Source organism: Ursus americanus, chromosome 1 (assembly GCF_024610735.1).
Source record: "Ursus americanus isolate L20-20 chromosome 1, mUrsAme1.1.p, whole genome shotgun sequence".
In the NCBI taxonomy this organism is placed as follows: Eukaryota; Metazoa; Chordata; class Mammalia; order Carnivora; family Ursidae; genus Ursus; species Ursus americanus.
The window spans coordinates 26377188-26393861 of NC_142127.1; the positions used below are offsets into that span (position 1 = coordinate 26377188).

Genomic DNA, 16674 nt, shown 5'->3' on the forward strand with positions numbered 1-16674 from the left:
CAGTCTCCCAGTCTCAGAAGCCTGAGTTCAATTACACATCAAGAGTGAATCCATTGTTCAAGATGACGAATGTGGAGTCAGAATGTCATCTTATTAGTTTAGAGTGAAAAATGTAACTCACGGACCAGCCTTATAAGCACATGTACTCACTTTGGGCAGTCCTACCTGGGCATCTAATTTATTGACAGAGGTGTGCTTGGTGAGCCTAGAATAAGAAAAAGATGACTCAGATAGTAAATGGATTTAGGTTGACATACCTACTTCATAATAGGAATGGGAGTTTCAAAGTTTTTGGCTAAGTATTTGCCTCTCACAGACGGAGCTGGACAGCGTTGTGAATATGAGCCTCTGTAACTTCTTGTAATGCTCCGATGGCTAAGTGACTTTTGAATGCACAGGTTTTTCCCCCTTTTATTTGTTTCATTTTTATCTGTTAAAATGGTCAATTCGACTACAATCAAATCCTGCAGAACTTGGAGTCATTTCTTCCTTAAGGTGGCTGTGTATGTCTTATCTGGTAGATTTTATGATAATGCCAGATTAAATTTCTTAGAATGAAATCTGATATCAGATACTGAAAACACTATGCTTAAGAATATTGGATAGATCAGCGTTAAATAATCATTTGTAGGCTGGTTGGTAAATATTCTATTTCAGCCAATCACAGAAGAACAAAAGCAGTGTTGGAAATAACAACTGAGAAATTAGAAAAAGAGTAAGAGGAGGCTAAAAATAAGGATTGTTGTTGAAGTGCTGCTTCTTGGTTCCATTTGATTGGGGGCCATTGATGCTCGTTTACTTGCCCCCCATGGGGCCTGCAGAGAATTCTGGTTTGCTACAAATGTGTAAAGCTGAACTGCTCTTTTTTCAAATAAAGTATCTTATATAAAGCTTTCGATTTCAGTGTTGGATGGGAAATTTTAAATTGTCTAAGTTAATTTTTATTTTTATGTTTTGTAAATTTGTCTTTTAGAGAGCTAGCCCACGGGAAGTGCCATTATTTGGCTGACACTCTAACTGCTTGGTTGTTCTGTTACCTGTACGGAAGCCCTGTTGGAGCTTCCTTTTTATGCACATATCTTCCCATGAGTTGTGTCTTTAACATCGGAAGAGGGAAATATGACCTGCAATCTTACCTTTCAACATGACCCATTCTGCGGACCTTCTATTCCTTGTCAATGATTTCGAGGGATTGAAAGTCTGAGATCACTATGGATGTAGGGCATTTGAAAATTTGGGGGAAATTCGTATCTTTGCACTGGCATTCCCTGAAATGCTTCTATGGGTTTGAGATCATTATTGAAAAAGAGTTGAAACAGATGAATTAAGAAAGAGATATTTATTAGGGGCGTCTGGGTGGCACAGTGGTTAAGCGTCTGCCTTCGGCTCAGGGCGTGATCCCGGCATTACAGGATCGAGCCCCACGTCGGGCTCCTCTGCTATGAGCCTGCTTCTTCCTCTCCCACTCCCCCTGCTTGTGTTCCCTCTCTTGCTGGCTGTCTTTATCTCTGTCAAATAAATAAATAAAATCTTAAAAAAAAAAAGAAAGATATTTATTAAAAGAACCAATAAAGTTATTTTTATTCTTTACTGAAGATCAAAGTACTGGTAAGAAAAAAAATGAAATGAAAAGTTAGACCATTTACAATGAACTTAAAATCTATAGTTTCAATCTGGAGTATGCTCATTTGCAGGACATTTTTGATGTTTTGTTTTGAATCAAATGACTGCTTTTCAGATTTTTGAAATGAAAGATTTACATTAGAATTAACAATCCAAATGTCATCGTGAAGACAGAAAAACAAGATCATCAGGTAGTTCTAGAGACAAGCTATTTAGTTTTGGTACTATATATTTATCATTTAGGAGTAAATTTATCTTAGGCATGGCAGATCAGAGGCTTATACCATTATAAACTGTAAAACATAAGGAAATTTTTATTCCCATTGTTCTGAATATCATAATAAATGATCTTAAAGATAGGGAAAACTTCCATGTTTTGGCTAAATATATAAAATAACAATTATATACAAATACGTAAATCACGTACACCTCAATCCCTACCGTTTAATTTCCATATAATACGGGAAAACCTTAGTTATAAAACTGACTGGCCATGAATTCTTATTCTGAATCAGAGGGTATAGGTGCTGGGTTAAAAGTTGCTGCCTGTACTTCTGTTTAAAACAAAACTAACAACAACAACAACAGCAACAACAACAACAGTAAAAAGAACCCTGGCATTGCATAGATGGTGATCCTTGAGGGAAGTTGGCTCTTCTAATGTTGCCAAGGGTCTCGCAAGCTCTTGTGCAGTAGCACGCTCTGCACTAGGTGGAGAAAAACTCCCTTCGGATTTGTCGTGAGTGCGCTGGATGCCCCTTACATGGGCTGGACGGAAAGCTCTGCTCAGGTATCAAGGTGATCGTAAGCAGAGTTTTCCTGGAAACTAGGCAGGAGACTAAATGAAGACCCTCCGAACAGTAATTCTCAAATATTGGCCAGCGGACTCAGGCTGATCTGTGATGACATTTTCACTATACTGTGGGGAAATAAGATATTCAAGGCAAATTGTTTTTCATTAAGTGTATTCTTTTTATAGGATTATCCTTTATTGAGAGATTCTGTACTTTCTACTCTTTTGGTGTTTATATGGTATCGTGATGTAAAGATGATAATGGATATAGCTTTATTCCTTTCATTTAATATTCTGTCTTGACAAAAGTTTGAAAAGTAATGGTAGCTCTGTTAATTTTCTAACATTTGGGGGGGATTTTTACTGGTTCAAAAAATCCCAAAGCCCAGGGAGCCCAAGATGAGGAGAATGTTAGCCCGCTATGTAGCAGTCTCTTAGCTTATTCTTCTCCTTGCTTAGCTTTTACTGTGACATTATAACTATTAGAAAGAGTGACTCTGTCCTGATTTTACCTGAGATTAGAAACCAGATACTGGGGTAATTTTAAAGCTACTTAACGTTACCCAAAGCTTAAGAATTTTTTTTGTAAATTTGGCCAATATAGTTATGGCCTAAATATTGTTAACAGAGGGCCACTGTCAGATTCTGGAAGTGTCTCATAAACAAATATTACATTTTGTACTGGCACAGTTTGTTTGTTTGTACATTATTTATGCTTAACTCTGACAAGTGATAGAAACAAAGTGGATTCTGCACCTTTAGCAAACATGTTGCCCAGTTAACAAGAATGTTTTTGGTAGTTTATATGCCAGAGCTAATCTGGGTTTCCATACCTTGTAAGCATACCTCGAAAGACTAAGCCCTTCCTTAATTTCGGCAGCTGTTGTACACAGAGCCCGAGCCCAGCATAGAGATGGCTTCGTAAATTGGGCGAATGCGCTTGGAAACCAATGGTGACCCGTACTACGGACTGAGACGGATGCTAAGGTAGACATATTTATAAAATTATTGAAAATTTGGCTGAAAGAGCCTTTTGAGTCCCTGAAAGTCAGCATTACCCAAACTAACTTGAGTTGCATGTTGCTAGCCTATCTCAATTCTGTACAATAGACTCCAGATATGGCAAAGATGAGAAAATAGAAGACGTGGGTGGGAGGGAGTAAGCTTGAATAAAAATTTTGCATCATTATTCTGACCCAAACTCCATTGGTTTAACCAAGACCTGGCTATTTTTCTAGGAGGGTCATTTTATTATTAAGCATGAAAAAACAAAAAAACAAAAAACAAAAAGCTTCTATGCTTCAGTTATCTCAACAATAGGTTCTGTTTAAAAACTTGATATCAGTCTTTATTTTTAATGGAGTTTAAAGGTATATTACATATTATTATAATAATTCTTGATGATGACATTATCAAACCCAAAAGAATTTTTAGAATAATTTCCTTTTATTAAGGATGATAGGAATGCAAGTAGTAATCATATGTCTGTATAGATACATATCGCATACAACTATGATGGCACAATAGTATCAGTTGGGGAGTTTTAAACCTTATTGATTTCTGGGCCCACCTGGTTTGAGCCTGGACCTGATAATTTAAAGCTACCCAGCTGATTGTCATAGCTCTGTGAGAAATATATCTTCTGTCCTAAGGCAGGTGCTTCTGAAAAGAGGTGCTTACATAAAGAAAGAATTTTCTTACATATTATCTATCCTCATAAAATTTAGTTCCAGAGATTAAGGTCTGTTTGTTCTTAAAGAGTTAAGTTTCTAGGAGGAAAACTGGGAAAGAAGGTATTTTTGAAGGGAATCTTGGTACTTAGTTCCTCCCCCCCACATCCTTATAATACCCTCTGCATATATCATCCCTTTATTTACGGCCTTCCATCTCTTCGAGAGCTAATTCCCAACTCCTACCACTGTTAACCCTCGTCCAGCAATGAGCTTATGTCTGCCATTCTGAGTGGGCTTTAACATCCTTGCATATGTTCAGTTCTTCAAAACCTGTTGGAATTCAACGAAAGACCAGGAAACATAGGAATGATGCCAGGAGACAGTGTGGTGAGTGGGGGAGGATCTTTCCCCAAAGGATTGGAGGTATTTTTAGGATCAGACTATGTATATACATATGGACCCGTTTATGCACATAATGCATATATGTGCTCTGGATGTGTGTGTATGTGTACAGGAGCTTCTGTTTTGTGTTACAAGGGTGTGGAAAAGGACAGTGAGACAGTGTGTCTCTCTCTTTCCCCGTCCTGTGTGTTGCTCAAAGTCAGGCAGAGATCTTGAGTTATTTTGTATCCTTAGCCTTGCCCAGTGGCTTGCATATTGGGCTCAGTGAAGGTCTATGAAATGAATGCATGTTAAAAGGAGGGAAGGGGGAGAGGAAGAAAGACAGGAATAAAGATGCACTTAAGGCCGTATTCAACATGACATGGCAGAGAATTCATAGTTTTGATGTTTTCAGTTGTGTGAGGGTAGAGCAGGATGGTGGAAGGAGGACTATTTAGCAGAGACTGGCCCTTGGGGTTGCATCCATTAAGACTGTCTCTAGAAGGCCGTGACCTGGGATCCTTCGTCTCTCCAAAGAAGCCTCATCCTTCCCCATGGGAGGTGCAGAGGGATGGGTAACGGGTGGAGAATAGAAATCTAGATCCAAACTAGTTTCCCTGATTGTGGAAATAGCTTTTCAGTGTCCCTCATCTCCCCTTGAGTGGGGAATTGTACCTCTTCTGTATTTCTAGATGTCTTCTCTCTAAGATTGCTTAGAAACAGGGTGGAATCTGCTGGTTTGTAGTAAAAAAAAACAACAACAAACAAACCTCAAGAGCAGTGAGATTTCAAGATCCTTAGATTCTGCTTCTAAGAATTAACAAACATTCAGGGCCTGCATTGTGGGGGGAGAAAAGGAAAATGAAAAGAACCATGTTTCAATTAATTTTTCCCTTGGTAAAGGGCTTCATCTCACGACCATGAGATCAGCACCTGTGCTGAAACCAAGAGTCAGTCACTTAACTGACTGAGTCACCCAGGCACCTGTACTCTGTCTTTTCTTGTTTTCTTTTTTCTTTTTCTCCTCATTCTCTTGCTGTTCCTCATATGTTATAATACATTAACTGGAGAGATTATATTTCTTAATAATGAAAAACAGCCTGGCTGCAGAGTTTTAAAGTTATCTGTAATTTTATTCCTTCTTTTATTGTCATACTTTTACATGTTTTTATATTTTTTGTTTTCTAATTTGACTTCTTTTTTCATTGAACTGTAATTACTATAAGTGCATGGGGGTGGGTGAGAGTATATATATGCACATATGTGTGTGTATGTATGTATATATATTTTACACATATATTTTTTATCCCAGAGTACTGCAAATATTCTTTAGAAAAAGGCACCATGTGTTCCTTCCATTTTGTATTCATGTTAAGAAAGGTTTCCTCCTCACAATTAAATATTAAAAGTCACCTGTGCTGGTTATCTTATGACTGCTTTTCCAGGCCATTCTCTCCTGGGGAGACTGATTGTAAGCACCGCTCTCTGCTTTCTTGTTGGTCCTGTCAGAGTCTCATAACAGCGGTGGAGGAGAGGGTGGGATGAGAGTGGGGTCTGGGTGTTTGTTTGCCCAGCTCCCTCCCTGGTGAGTGGTAACAGGTTGGCTGTGGCCCTCTAGCAAAGCTGTGGCCTCCATGTGGTGAGTGGTTCTTTGCACACACCTCTCTTTGGGCTCTGGTAACTATTCCTTCCTCTTGCCTCCCTCAGCCTCACAGTGTAAGCAGCTCTCCCTGTTGCTGGCCCTGGAGCACTCCATTTCTGAGCAATTTCCCGACCCATATTTTTGTAAAGTATGCTTTTATTAAACTTCTCAGCCTCCAAGCTTGAATGCGTCATCTGCTTGGATCGTGACCCTGCCTGGTACATTACCTTAGGACATTTATCCCAGGCCCACGCTAAGAGGTCAAGGTGGAGAGGGCGAAATGCCCTTTTTCATTCTTGGTATGTTTGGGGAGAAATCTGTTTCTTGCCTTTGGTCTTTCCCTCTTCCTTTTTCTCCAGGGAGGATTGTATATTTTTAGTTCCTCTTAAACTTGTCCCAACCGAGAGTGTTTAAATATCAACAGATTTCCGGGGACACAGAAAATATCAGGGAATGTGTGCATTCTCAGACCTATCCTGGTGTGGGCTTCATGGTAGTTTAGGAGGATGGACTGAGGTCTGAGGGTCCTGGCTTTATCTGGAAAGTAGATGTAGGTAAGTTGTTCCTACTCTGCTGGGTATTCTCTGAGATTATAAAGGTATCTGGAATATAAGAGAAAACAAAGTTTTCGTTTTATCAGGTTACTGAAAGTAGTTTCTTATCATTTATTTAAAATGAGCTCGAAATAATGATTTTGCTAATGTTTTCCCTTTAGTTTGTATCTGTCTTTCATTTGCTTTTCATCCCACACTTTCAATAAATTGTGTGCCCGCACATCCTCGAGGTAAAAAGTTGTTCAGTTTTTTTTCTTTCCGTGAGCCCTGTTAGATTGACTGTATCAATCTGTTTTAGAAAATGAATAAAGTCAATTAACTACAAATTTTAAGATTTTTCTTTAATGGAATCCAAATATTTTATTCATACATTGTGTCATCATTTTATTTGAAAACTTAAAATTATCTGTAGAGAAAGCATAGGAATAAATGCTACCTTTTAATCTAGTGTGAGAAATCTGTAACACGTTGACAGATTAAAAAAAAAATATGGACTATTTTATAAGCCTCCAGTCATCAAATAAGTGACATGTTTGAGTCAATCATTTTAAGAGGTTACCGGTCCGCTGATGAAACCATTTGATGAAAATGTGCTGTTTGATGTTACAGAAGCCAAAAGCTGAATAAATGTGTCATCTGTTTTTCATTTTAATTCACTATTTCAGAAGTATTTACTGTGTATTAAAAAATCTTTTTACCCTTTCAAATCTTTTGGACAACCTGGAAAAATTCAGAACAGTTTCACATATATCTATAAAAGCACATTCTCGGCTAAGTTATCTTGTTCATATGTGATATTAATAACATATATATGAACTTTGTAACCTGTGTAAGAAAACGGTCATCTTATTATGTAGATGTGTATTTTTAAACATAATCTACAAAACAATATAAAAGATCAAGAATTTTAAGTTCAGAACAAAATTAGAGGTTTTTTTTTTTTAACTGTACATTATAAATCAAACTGAAAAGTATTTCTGGGTTGGAACAAAAATGTCTGGAAGTATGTTACCTTTAAAAAAAAAATATTTTGAAAGGACAAGCTCTGTTTTAAGAAACTGGATTATTTTGTCCTGTTGCGATCCATGAGAAAATGTCACTCAATTAAGAGATATTCCTAATTCAGTTCTTTCCCCAACCCCTATCCTTCCCTGGCAATTAACACCCAATTACTATTTTTTCTTCCTTCATTTTTTTTAAACCTCTCTCTTGTCCACAGTGGCTTTTTAAAAAAGATCCTTCCCTTGTCTCCAGATGCTCTTCTCTCTCCTCTGCTGTTTGCCCTCTCACCCCAGGCCACTCCCTTGAGCCTGGATCCATCTTGCCCTACCTCTTGACAATGCTAATTTCCTCTTCTCGGTTTGGCTACTAAATCTTACACCCTGCCATAAACAGGCTACTTGTGATGCCTCTGGGTATCCATAATGCATAGCCCAAAACACTCTAAATGCCACCATCCTTTAATTCACCAATTCTAGCCAGAAGCTGGGAGGGAGGGAACTATCAATGCTGTCCTTTAAAGCTATTGTCTTCCACTGGTTTTCATTAAAGGGACAGGGGAGTTAAATGTAAAATGTAATAATCCTCAGGTTTTCTTGAGTTAGTCTCTGGGAGTGAGTGTTTTTACCCAGCCATGTTCTGGCGGCAGGGGACGGAAAGGGGTGAGGGAGAGCGACAGGGGCATTGGAAGTCCCTACACGGGATCCTGTAATTTCTAGAAAAGAAATAGTTGTGCAAACAGGAGACGCGGTTACATAGGCTTAATTAACGGTTCAAAGTATCGGGGAGAACTTATGGTGGGATGCATGTTTCTCATTCCGTAATGAGTAAATGACCCATTTGAGTGCAGGGGCGCATATCAGAAGCACATGGCCACGAAGAAGCTCCGTGGTGGTAGATCTGATCAAAGTTTTTCAAAACTGACTCTAACTATTTGATGAAGAAGATTAACATGGAGACAATTTACCAAACAAATACAGCATAAAGAACCGAGAGACCTTCTAAGGGACTTCAAGGCTCCAGCTTGCCCACATAAAGAATATCATTAAACGGAAACAAAACCAAGACAGAAATAGATATCTAGAGTGCCGAGTCCGTAGAGGAACCTAACTGCCAATGGATGATTTTTCTGCTCTATTTTTAATATCTACACCAGGAGATGTTTTCAAGTTTTAAAAGCAAACAAAGCAACGCGTTTGACCTGGGTTCTAACTGTGCAACTCTCTTAAGTGTCCTAAAAGATGTCTGGACCAGAATTGGTTAATTAGCGCTTTGTGTTGCACTGTGTTACATATGACCTAACCAGAGATAAAAAGGCTTAAAGGTCTCTTGTAACCCTGCAATGCCATTTGTAACACAAAAATAACCCCCTTTCATTACTAGCATGCCACTGTAGCACGCAGGTTATTTTTTCCCTTCACTGCAATAAGGGCAGCTTTCGCATCAGAAGAATTCTTGGCAAATTAATGCGCTACCTCTTGGGCTAATTAAATTAGAAAGGATCAAAAATACAGAGCGGCTTTTGTGGTGGACACAATGTCGTGCTTCATGCATCTTGCTCAGACAGGAATTTCTGCCATTTAGCCCCCTTTTGCCTCTAGCAGTGTTCTGGACTCTCGAACACAGTCAAGTTCCTAATTTGCCTCAATGAGAGAGAATTATTAACTGATAATAAGAAAAGGAGCATTCACAGCTCCAGGCTGGGCTGTGTGGAAAAGGGTGATCTACCCAGCACCTGAAGCGCATGCAATTTTTATTAATTCCTGCCTAAAACAATGCATTCAGGAGTAAAATTGCAGTGCAGATGACAAAAACAATTACGCCTTTGATTCATTCATTCTAAAAATGTGAACTCCTTTAGCTCAAATATAACCAGATTCAACAACTAAAGCGGCTGCTCACCTCTCTTTAAATCCAGTTTGGATTGCAGCAAGTGTGTTTTATGTCGAGAAGTTGCCACCGCCACTTAAACTGATTGTTCCTATTGAAATCGCTGAGTGCACAAGTGATTTTGACAATAATTAATATTGTTCTCTCTATATTGTGGTTCTTTGTTTGGAAGATGACACTGATGATGGTGTTGCTATCTTTACGGGCATTAATCCCAGAAAGAGAGACGCAGGCTCCTGCAATCAATCCTCACAGGACTATGTGCTTCTGTAGACTTTTCGTCACTTGCGGCTGCTTGGAGAGTCTTTTGTTTGCAGGTCTGTCTCTCTGCTCTTAGGTATCATGGAGCTGTGATCAAAACAAGATACCTCCATTTCGACTTGCTGCAACATCGCTAATGGCCCATTGCTTCCCAGATCCTATTTCACAACAACCAGAGTTTCTTCTGCTGTTCTTTTGCGAGTGACTCTCCATCAGTGAACTTTGCTGTCCAGCAGGTTCTCTGTGCCCACAGTTAGCAGAGCTTGGCCCAACCTACCTATGTAATAAGGCTAAATGGAGTGCATTTCTTTGTATAGGAATAACGAATGTAGGTGTGTTTGAAAAAAAAATTGGAAAAAAAATTGCCAGTGGTGCCATGACCATACTTATTTTTGGATAGATCGTTGACCTGGTCATAATTTTTGTTGGTTAGAACAGTTTGTTAAAATGAAGAACAGTCTCATTACGCTGCTCTTCTGTATGTGTGCTTTATTCATTTTTTAGCTTCGTTCCAACGTAATAGAAATTAGTGAGCATGTTTGGATACTCTGTTAGGATCTTTGACTTTTTAAGAGATCTTCATAGTATATGTAAATGCATGATCTTGATCTGCTTCAAGACTTTCGTGGTGAATTGCTGTCTTTAAACTATGATAATAATAAAAAAAAGTCCCTTTCCTGTGTGTGGCCTGGACTAGTCCCCAATTCACTGGTGAGACATTCAAGGACCAATAGTAATATATGCAATGTGTCAAACCAATGATTTCTCCGAAAGCCAGAGAATATTCTAATGGCATTTTCAAAATTTCCTGTTTGAATCCTAAAATATAGTAGACAATCAATTTGTTCTATTTGAATCTGTCACCCTCCCTGTTTTTTGTTTTGTTTTGTTTTTCAGCATTCCTGGGGTGCGAGGACATCATTCTGAACTAGGATTATCTATTTCGATCTCATTGGTCACATAACCATGGAACAGTAACCTTAGGAAACCGAACTTCGTTCACTCTATCTAATCTATACTTCCTCTTTCAATACTCACCTCAAGCACTACCTACAAAATTTTTCTTAGATTATACCATACCACACTCATAACATAATCTCTTTACTTTTCCCAGAATGTAATTCATAGATACAAAGATTTGTGATTGTTGGGTACTAAAGAGTCTTGGTCTGGTCTCTGCAATTTTCATATACCATTTTTTTAATTATTTGAGGATTGATACCATGTAGTATGTTTTCTTTTATTTCCCATAGCATCTAGGTTGGCATACTGTAGGTACTCAATAAATATTTTCTTTTGCCAATTGATTTCTTTAATGGCTACCAGGGACCAGTTCTGGGAATGTTTAGTGTTTGTACAAAAAAAAAAAAAAAAAAAGTGTGGAGAGTCTTATCTGATATAGCTATGAACAAGTTTCTAAAGTCAGTCTATAAGAATAAAATTGTGTTAGAATTATTTTCAGAATCTTTCCTTAGGAAGCTGCCATATTGGAGACCAATGGAAGAGATCATTGTGTTTTTGTTTTGTTTTGTTTTGTTTTTCCTTGAACATAAATAAAGTAGTTGACTCATATTTAGGGTCCATATTGTAGAAAATAATGGTTATCTGAGTTACCCTCAGTGCTGGAAGCTGTTTAATATATGAAAGGCATGTGATAATTGGAATTGGCCAGAGGAAGAGTGGCTTATTTCATGCTCATTCTATGGAAATAGTTGGCAGAAGTGGCTTGATGCATAAATAGATTTTGCCCCATTTATTTATCTTTTTAGCCAAATTATGTATAGTTGTGATCCTGTAAATTAAATATACTTTATAATGTGGCTTCACTGTGCAATTTTTCTCTTACTCCAGAAAAATGCTTCCTGCTAGATTTTGAAGACAAGTTCAGTGCATTGACCTGGCTTATAAGCGTAGTCTTGGGGCTCTTCTTTTAATGTCACATTTACTTTGCACTGCTTTGTCTTCATTACAGCTAATTTCGTGTGGTCAGGCTACATTTGATGTGTAATTCTTCATATGGAAAGTTTGTCACTCCCCTAAATCCCAGTGTTGTCAAGGAAAGTGCAGTTTAGGAAGATGAACACCTGCCAGATCAGAAAAACAACAACAACAGCAACAACAAAAACAAAAAAACATTTGTGGCTTTCTCATTGTCCTCAAAGAGAACTACAGAATTTTCTCATTGTTCTCAAAAACAAACGAAACAAACAAAACCCAAAATAGGTATGTGCTCAGCCTCTTTGCTTCATGTTGAGCTTTCCAACTTGGCCGCTAATAATTCTTAAAAGTTAAAAAAACAAACAACAGTGAGTGAGGGGTCAAACCTGCTTTCTAGGAGGTCCCTTATATTCAGAAAAGAGACCTTCAGGTGTTGGATTTGCAGGATTTTATGGCAGTCTTTACCCTGAAGATTACTTCCTCCAATTTAGGGCTGGCTAAAGCATAAAATGACATTGACATTGATAAATATTCTCTGGACAAACTATTAAGAAGTTTTTTTAATAAAGGGATTTTTCTAATCAAATATATCTTAAAATGGTTGAAATTTATCAACAACTTCTCATCTTCGTTTAGTGATTGCATGTGAAACACATACGCTTTTATACATACACACTTCTGACAATGGAATGCACATTCTTTCATAAACTTTAACATTAGGTAGGAGGACTGGGTGAAAGATGCCATCGCCCCCCCATGACAGTTGTAACATTTTAAAGTAGTTCTATGATCTATTCTTGATCTTTCCTACTTTTAAGCTCTTACTTTCCCTGAATGTATATATTGGACCCAGAGAAACAGAACATGCCTATTTTCCTCCCAGTATATGAGAGTGCCGTGTTTGAAAATATCATCTGTATGTGCTTTATTTTTATTTCAACCATACGTGCTTTTATAAGTATTTGAAAAGAAAATATTTTAAAGATTTGAAATAGGAAGAAGGGAATATATGTGAGTTACAGCAGCCCCAGGGTAACAGTATCTCACACACTAATGATTCATACGGAGTTTATGTGTCTATTTATGCTGTCATTTATTTGGGGGAGGGGTGGCTAGAGAAAGAAAGCTGTGTATAGTATATTCCTAAATACCAGTGGTTTCTGAAAAAACAAAACCTGAACATTATCCTTATTTAATTAGGAGCAATCATTACATAATTATTCACATTAATTCAGTTTCTTACAACAGTCTTGCACTTATTGGCACTTCCTCTTTTCCCCCTCTTTGTTCTAAAAGAAAGGAGGAGTGTTCTTTATTATTTGAAAGGGAAAAGATTTCTTTTTCTCATGAAACATATACAGAAATGTCCACATCTGATGTGGCTCCTGGGGTCACATGGCGTCTGATTATATACTGGGTCTTGGACTTCTCTGTAATTTTTCCACACTCAAATAGGTAATGTGTCTTTAAAAGAAGCCAGAAAACTTGAACTCAGATCTTGCTCATAAATGTAGGGTTTAGACCATTAGAATCTAGTTTCTGCCATGGAGGGAATGAGTGCAGTGTCTAAGAGAGCTGTCTGTGATGACATAAAAGGAAAATCACCAGGGGAACACTGGTAGTGAAGCCAAAATTATTACAAATGTGGGGGGGAGGGGCATGAGTGGATGAAATACTACTAATTTTTTTTATCCAGATTATTTATTCACATAGTTTACTCAGAAAACTAGCTCTCTGAGAGATGTTATGCAAGATAAAGCAGTTGTCTTTACCTCTATGTATCTTAGTAAAACCCAGAAAATGATTACGATAGCAAGTACATAGATTAATTTTTGCCATCATCACAAACCTGAAAGAAAGGACCGAGGAGTTTGTACAATTTTCAGAGGTCACCTCTTTTGGGGTGCATGAATGTGAGCTACCTAAAGAAGTGAAAAGGAGAAAAGTTAGGAAAATTAATTGAAAAATTATTAGTTCTTACAATGCAGGGGCAAGAATAAATTAAAGCAGATGCACGTTGGAAAGTTTCTTTTCCACTTTACCCACACATCCATTTCTTTGCCTTTTACAATTAAATAAAAGAAGGAGAAAACTATTTCCAGGTGTCTTCACTCAGTCTCTCAGTTTCAGAAATATCAGTCTATAACTTTACTACTGACAGGGGACAGAGAAGGAGAATATCGTCTCTTCTGATCCTCTGTTACAAATATAGTCACAAAATGGTGTAAAATAGTTCCTTTGAGTTCCAGATTTGCAACTACAAAAAATTGGGTATTTCTTTCTTGTTCTCTTTGCTTGAAAATCAAGTCCACCCTGTCTCGACCACATAAATAGAACAATTTTCCTCTGTGAACTGCTTGATGAGGCTGTGGCCAGATTCATATAAATGTCATAAAAACAGAGTACAGAATGGATTATTTTATGATTAAGATCTGTATGGATCTTTGTATGAATGCAACGTGCTTTGGCAGGGCTCTGCTGCACGCACACTAGTTTTAGTGTGTGTGGTGGAAAAAATGGCCTGCCATACTGTCACTTTCATGTCTTTCTGAAAGGGAACAAAAATCACTGGGCTCCACCAAAGGTTACAGCAATCATACAAAGGTTTGGTCTGCTAACCAGTACAGTGTGTGTTCTATTTCTCATTGTGATAATAACGAGAGGACGATTCAATAAAATGCCACAATATTTCTCAGCACTTTGTCATTAAATGACATATTGACATCTCATTGTAATAGCAAGGTGAAACTTTCCTGTTCTGTAATTTATGTAATAAGATTCAATTTTCTTTCCATATCTTTGATTGTGTCAATGAGCTGCATTCTTTCCTTTTTTGTGTCTTTCTTCAGTTTGGATATTTGGGGGAGAGAGAGAGGCTTCATTCAGCTTTATTTATTTATTTTTCTTTGGAGACATCAGCCAAGCTGCTATCAGCACATCGATGCCAAGATGGTCTGTTAATGAAGAATTGTGGCTTAAGAATTTCAACCAAAGGATTAATGTATTAAAGTGAATAATAGCATCAAGGCAGTAGCAAAGATGATGATCGGGTTGGTGAAAGAGAGATTATTGATCATCTGGCTCTATCAGTCACAAACAGGGAGGAGGAAAACAAAAGAGAGGAAAAGGAGATTAAAGAAACGAAACATAGTTTAGTAATGCCTGTTGATTCTGTTGCTAATTATAAATTTTCGGCAAGAAGCCTTTGGTTATACAGTGACACTCCACTTATCTGGTGGTCAGATTTCCAACAATCTTTACCACCCAGAACACAGTGGAGTTCCTGGAATTGTACCTCTCAAAGCTTTGACTATGTAAGAACAACTTTATTTGCTGGAGATGTTCTGCTATCTCTTGGAAAGCTTATTGAATTACTTTTGTGTATGTATTTAAGATTGCTTATTTACTATACTTGGATGTCTGGATTTTTTTAAGCCACCGTAAGTTTTTCCCAGGTTATCAAAAAAGGCGGTGTTAGGGGGTGGAAAGGCACTAGGAAGGAGGAAGGATGTGCAGTTTAGCAGGCTATAAAATAAATATACATGAATAACGTTGTTTGATAGAAAACAAGTACTCTAAAAGAGGACCTGCTAAATTGTCTTGACTCTTTAGAAGAAGAAAAGAGAGCTCTTAGTTGTGGAGCCCAAGGAAGTCTCATGGAGAAAGGACTTTCGTATTGGGCCTTTTGGGATATATAAAATTTGAAAAGGACTGGAAGATGGGCATTGGGGAAGGTATGGGGTAATAAGAGAAAAGAAGGGATATCCGGAATCACTAATGAAGTGCTGAGCCTAGCTCAATTTGGTTGAAGTATAAGGTGATCTCTGAGAGTTGTAGAAAATGAGTTTGAAATGACAGATAAGCACCAGACTATAGAGAGTTTTGAACGCCAGACTAAGGCATTGGTATTCATAGCATCCAGGCAGAAGCAAGGATGGTGATCAGAGTTGGTGAAAAAGAGGTTACTGATCATCTGGCTCTGCCAGTCGAAATGGGAAGGAGGAAAACAAGAGAGACCCCAGTGTATGCAGTTGGAGCTAATTAAAGTGTTTGTTCAGGGGTGATGCATCAGAGTTAGGCTGTAGGAAGTGGGAGGTCAAGGAAGGTGCCCAGACTTCTGGCTTACGTGACTCTATAAAGGGGTAGTCTCAGTACCGAAGTGGAAAACACAGAAGAGGATAAGCATGTTGGGAGAGTGGAGGCAGTGGCATATTCTGTATGGGAAATGGAAACTTTTGCTCATGAGCACCCATCAGATGGCTATCCTTCCATGGGGGAGCAAAAGATGGGGAGGCTGGGGAGACATTTGAAGTCAGAAAACAAAAGAAAATGCAACTCAAAGGTAAATATTGTAATCCAAAGATCAGATGGAGTTATTAAGAGATAGAAGGTAAAGAATGAAAGAATGAGCAGAAGGACAGGTTCTTAGAAGCCACAGCAGTGGGAGAAGAGTAGTGGAAGTGTCTGAAAAGTTACAGTGTATGACAATAAAAAAGGAGGACTGTTGTAGACTGTGGTATTGTGGGAAATGGAACACGAAGGTTAGTGGAGGGGAAAGAGAACAAACACACACTGCGTATTAACAATATATCAGATCGGGATGTACCCAATATTATTTAATTTCTCGGGCATCCTATTACAGATATACTCTCACACTCATTTCACCAAGGAAGAGATTGACGTTGGGTAGCATGGCCAGGGTTACACAGGAGGCAAACAGCCGTGCTCAGCCCCATTCAACTCCAAAGTCCGTGCTTTTGCCCTGTTCAATGCTGCAACAGGTTAACACATTAGAAGAGGAGAAAAGGGTGTTTGATTTGTGACCTCCAGTAGAGCTGTGAGTGCAGAAGACATATTTTTAAAGGATAAAAAGTAAGTGGGTGAGGGATTCGATTTGGTTCATATACTATCTACTGGGCA

The 16674-nt window shown here is 38.1% G+C and overlaps 1 protein-coding gene across 2 annotated transcripts in view; it reads left to right on the plus strand.

Annotated features, from left to right (window-relative positions):
* LOC148110725 (uncharacterized) overlaps window positions 1-16674 on the plus strand; it is a 149516-nt gene that overhangs the window by 120279 nt on the left and 12563 nt on the right. Inside the window, exon 5 of one of the 2 annotated variants that reach the window (XR_015723732.1) lies at window positions 3297-3403. The exons of the other annotated variant lie outside the window; for it this stretch is intronic. The gene's annotated coding sequence lies outside the window, so the exon portion shown is untranslated. The remainder of the gene's footprint in view (window positions 1-3296; window positions 3404-16674) is intronic. 2 annotated transcript variants of the gene reach the window in all.